The sequence below is a fragment of the Phoxinus phoxinus genome (assembly GCF_949152265.1).
Source record: "Phoxinus phoxinus genome assembly, chromosome: 2".
Lineage (NCBI taxonomy): Eukaryota > Metazoa > Chordata > Actinopteri > Cypriniformes > Leuciscidae > Phoxinus > Phoxinus phoxinus.
This window is the reverse complement of record NC_136877.1, coordinates 5,778,592-5,784,302: the sequence shown is the minus strand read 5'-3', so window position 1 is coordinate 5,784,302 and position 5,711 is coordinate 5,778,592.

The following is a 5,711-nucleotide window of genomic DNA, read 5'->3' as shown; positions in this document are numbered from 1 at the left end:
CCTAGGCATAACAGTCTATGATCTTATCATCAGTGACAACCGCCTCTGTTAACGCCATGAAAGAAGTGTGGAACATTGCAGCATTCATTATAAATAATTTATCCATGCACATCATTACTTTATTTTTTAAAGTTCATATTACTCGTAATGTTTAATCAAAATAACTTCTCCTCCTCTTGCAGCGACATCTCTTCTCTGATGATGTGTTTACTGGCGTGAGGGCGGGGCAACCTGTCACTCAAATGATATCAACCAATAGCAAACCCCAACCATCAAAATCGATAGCCTGGCTTCCGCCCTCCTACGTACTTCCGCTCAATTTTCATTTTCCTTCAGTACTACGTCTGGGTTTGCGGTGTATTCTTGGGTTTTCTCCGATAAATTTTTTACCGGTCCAATCAGCGAACAGAGGGAGTGGCTGAGAACGATGACGTTGAGGTCATGCGCTAGTTTGAGTCGTCAAAAGTCACGAAACTCACGACCAAATGTTAGCGATTGGTTATGGCAGATGCAGAGTGGCTCTGGGCAGATCCAATAGTTTTAAACTTCAACAGAGGACCCGCCTTCAAGGATGTTAACACTTGACAATGGAGAGAGACAAATGAAATGTACGAGAGTCTGGTAGGACCAGGCTACTAAATCAATTCCCAAAGACAAAATCAAGTCCAGAACTTTATTTATTTTTCTTGTTTGAGAAGACATTTCACTCAGATATGCAGTGCCTTGCCAGAAGTCGCTGTTTGGATTTAAATTGGCTAGAGTCTATGATTTGGTTCATTATTGCAGTGATTATTATGTTTCTAGCATGTATGTTTGACAACAGTTCTTCTAACCCTAACTGATGGAGTGTGTAGCTTTTCATTTCTTAAACATCCATGTATGAACACACATCATGGCCATATTCCAGGATGACAATGTTAAGATGAAAAAAAATGGTTGGTAGGAGAATTCTCCTTTGGCTAAGCCACACCCTAGAATGTAGAATGACCAATCACAGCGCAGCCAAGAACGAGCTCCCACAGAGGGTCCGACACTTTTTCACAGCGCTCCATTGACTTTAACACAGGCGTCTCATATTTTTGGTCTCTGCAGGCTATTACTGTTGTAGTTTTATCAAAAATATGGTTAAACGTTGTGCCTGGGGCATTTGTAACACAGATACGCGTTTCCCAGAGAGGTTGGAGGGGGGTGTCCGTTTTTTTCCCTTCCCAAAACCGAAGTCAAATCCTGACAAGTGTCGTCTTTGGATTAAACTGTGTGGACATCCTCAGTCAGCGAAACCCCTCAAGTAACAAGCACACTTGTGTGCTCTAAGATACATTTAGCTTTTAACCTTACTGTGAAGTTATACTAGTTAGACAGTTTTAGGTTATGATTTCGGTTCTCTACCCTAATTGTTGATACGCTAGCACACGCTGCTCATAAATACAACTTTATACTCGCATAGTCCGTTTGCTTTGTAATAACGATTATAGAAGTGAATAGAGACCTACCCAGCTTTGCATGAACAGTGTTGCTCCTGATATTGTTAGTCCCAGCCTCCGTCTCCATTAGGATATGCGGTGGTTCATTTTTTGACTGTGACCGTTATGCTTTTGCCTCTATTTGGATGGCTTGTTGTTGCTTGCGTTTCACCGGTATGTCTTGAATAAAGCCTTCGAACGCATATTGCAGCTTTTGCCTACTTCTATCGGACACTTTATTTGCTGCTTTATAAAAGTTTGATATAATTTCAGCAGGAAGATCTTTCACAGCATAAGCCATGTTGATACCAAACCAGAGCCCAGATGAAGTTGACGGACGTAGCAACAGTAACTAAGGGGGGCGGGGCTTAGCCAATTTTCACACATGAATTGGCTCCTCTGAGTCCAGAGCTTTAACTCATTGAAAGTCTTTGAGATGTGCTGGAGGATACTTTACAGAGTGATGGACTCTTGCATTAACACAAGATCTTGACCAAAAACTGATGCACCTCTTGATGGAGCTAAATGTTGTGATGTTAAACACTTATTAAAAAAAATAAATAACACTGTCCAGCACAGGGACTTTCCACTTTTGCTAGTCTGCGTGTTACTGGTGGGGATTTTTCAGTAGTGTCTTGAATTAACTAGACTAGAGCTGCTTGTGTACTGCAGATTATTCTGGTTAAGAAACACCCACTTAGACAGGAAGACTCTCAGACGTGCATATAAGCAATTCATGATTTATTTAGTTCATATGTGCCATTTGAGGAAGTTTGTTCTTGCTAGATAAAAATTGTACCTTGCAGTTTTGTATGCAATAAGCACTAGATATTTAGTGCACAGGCTGTGGGCGGCCAGTGTGTGCTGTCTGAGACAGAGACAGTATAGTTATGCCACGATAAAGGGCTTTTCACGCTTAAGATAACCAATACCCGGGGTAAACGTAGTATAGTTTTACACTGCTTTAATTCACACTGTACACGTTAGGGACTGCAAAAGTGGTGCTAACCCTGTTCCAGAGCAGGGTTTCATAACCCAGGTGCAAACTGCTCTTCTGAATTATAAGTGAGAACTGGTCCTTTCCTGGGATTAAGTGGAGTTTTGAACGACAATAATGGTGCGTTCAAGTCATCTCGTAAAGATCGTATTTACGAGTTGAACGCACATGAACGCCACCACAATGTCGTAAATACGAGTGGGAAGCTCAGGATTTTCTTTAAGCCGGCGGACTACAATATTTAATGGAATTTAGCAGTGAATACATTGCTAGACTTCTCTATTTACAGCAAAGTAAGCTAATTGCCTGCACAGGATGATGGCATTATAATAACAATGTAATATGTAACGATAAAGTTTGGCTTCATACATTTATTAAAAACTTAAAAAACCAAAGTACACCTGCACATTTCTTTGTTCTTCATTTTCTAGAACTAGAGTTGTAAGAACCTTACTGTATTTTTGTCTAATTATTTAAGAGAAAGTACATTTCCATCTTACTCCGATGAAAGCGACACACCTGACAACGTAAACACGACTGTACACCTCATACCTACGAACTTCCCAGGAGGACTTGAACGCACTCTTATGTGAAAAGTTCTTAAGCGTAATATGCTGTTCCAAAGTGAGTCTATTTTTTCACTGAACTTCTGCTGTTACACCAGTAGGTGGCGACACGGCCAGTGCCTCTCCTTTGCATACCCATTCTTATCTCCCTGTACCAACCTTGGCGTCCTGCTGACTTGCCCTGGAAAAGGACGCTTCTGAGAAAACGCGAAAAGCTTTGCTGTTTGGCTTAATCTCATGCGTGGTCGCCTTCTACTTTGTTAAACCGACCTGGGATGGGGTATGAACGGTGTGTTTTGCCGGCGCCCGCTGAGAGGCTTTCTCCTTTGTCTATCGAGCCAAGGATGGCCTGTAAACCAGCCCGATCTCATGAAAGTGCATATCTATACGACAAATGTTATTTCTCCTGCCATTTATACGCCCCAAAATAGTTTTTGCTTGCATATGATATGATGCCGTTTTCGCGTGCATATGATACGCACTTTATGGCGTGTAATACGCACCGCACGCACTCCCCACCCCTAATCCTACCCATGGGTTTTCAGTGCGTAGCATATGCACGCAAAAAAAAAACATTTTTGGGGTATAAATGCTACAAGAAATAACATTCGTGGTATAGACACGCACTTTCGTGAGATCGTGTTGGAGCAACAGGGCGAGCGAGCTGACCGACACTATTCAAACTACTGCGCTCTTCAGGCATAAACTGGCAGATCTGAAGCGCCTCAGCCAATAACTGACAGGCAGAGGTGGAAAGTCCAGGTTCAGAAAGTAAAAGTCCTCCTCAGTATTTTGTTCCAATCACCTGGATTTGCTAATTAGCACAGTTTTTCAGCCAGGAGATAGAACTAATTAGTGAAATCAGCTGACTGAGTTCATGGGTGGAATAAACATATGGCAGGACTTTTACTTTCTGACCCCTGGACTTTCCACCTCTGCTGACAGGTCTGACTCGATCGGGTTCAAACCCAATCAAAACTCCCAGTTCAGCTGGGGGGCGGGGCGCTTAAACCGCGCTTTGACAGTTAATCACTATTGGCGCTCGCGATTGCTAACGTTTCAATATTTTATTGAAATTAAGTGAGCTATGCTCATATTCTGCTTTTAAATTTAAACAAATCATACAATTGATATTGCCAGAGCACTGAGCAGCTGAAGTAAACAGAAAACTCGGCTCAAGGACGCAGTTATTGCATGGATGGAGCAAGAACGTACTCGGTTACTAACGTAACCTCGGTTCTCTTTAGAGAGAGAACCGCTTCGCGCCCTCCCGCGTCACGTCCCGCCGAAACGGGCGTGGCTTAGGGCTATATATTTTGCTCACAGGCTTATGAACTCTGATTTTTAAAGCGAAACAACCAGAGCGCAGACACGGCAAGAAACGCAGTACTCGTTCCTCTCTAGAGAGAACCGAGGTTAAGTTAGTAACCGAGTACGTTCTCTTACGAGAGATACTCTCGTACTGCGTTGTCGTAGCAACGCATTGGGGAACACCCTGTTAGACGCCGTGTATGCAGTGATCCGACACCATAGACCCAGAGCACTGAGCTGGGGTTCATACAGTACATAATCACCTATAGGACTCACAGAGAATCCTGAAAGAGGTGGGTTCTAACCACCATCTCTCACAAAATTGACTGCACATAGCAGATCAGCACAAATTGACTGCACTCAGCAGTACAGCATAACAATGCCATAAAACGGCGACTGAAATCTCAGTCTAATATAAACACGGTTATTTCGAACCGATAAAATCCTGGCCTGTAAGGCGGGCACCTCGAGGTTGTAAAACCTGATAAATGTAGACGGTGAGGCCCAGCCTGCCGCCATACAAATATCCTGTAAGGCAATCCCACTCGACCAAGCCCACGAAGAAGCCATACTTCTCGTGGAGTCCGCTCTAACACCCAAAGGGCACTGAATGCCTTTGGATGCGTAAGCTAGAGCTATCGCGTCTACTATCCATCTGGATAGACTCTGCTTCGAAGTGGCAAGTCCCTTGAGACGCCCACTAAACGAAACAAAAAGCTGCTCCGTCTGTCTGAAAGCAGACGAGCGCGACACGTAAGCTCTCAATGCCCTCACTGGGCAGAGAAAATTATCGTCCGTATTGTCCCCGGTGACCGGAAGGGCAGACAGGGAAATAACCTGCGCCCTAAACGGTGTGTTTAGGGATTTTGGAACGTAACCATGCTTAGGTTTGAGCACGACTCTGGAGTCATTAGGCCCAAATTCCATGCACGACGCGCTCACGGAGAGCGCGTGCAAGTCCTCAACGCGCTTCACTGAAGCGAGAGCCAGGAGAAACACCGTCTTGAGCGACAGGTGTTTCAAATCAATCTCCTGAAGAGGCTCAAAAGTAGGACCCTTAATGGCGTCCAGCACCGTAGAAAGGTCCCAAATGGGAACAGTGGGAGGTCTGGGTGGATTAAGTCTCCTAGCTCCTTTAAGGAACCGAATGACTAAATCGTTCCTTCCTATGGACTGGCCGTGAGCGGTTTCAGAAAAAGCCGCTGCATCACAGCTGGGAACCAGGGTTGATTCAACCACAGCGGTGCTATCAGCAGCACTGAGCATCCTTCCTCCCTGATCCTCTCCACCACTTGGGTCAGGAGGGAGACAGGGGGAAAAGCATACAGCGGGCGGCGCGGCCACTGATGAGCCAGCGCGTCCCTGCTTTTTGAG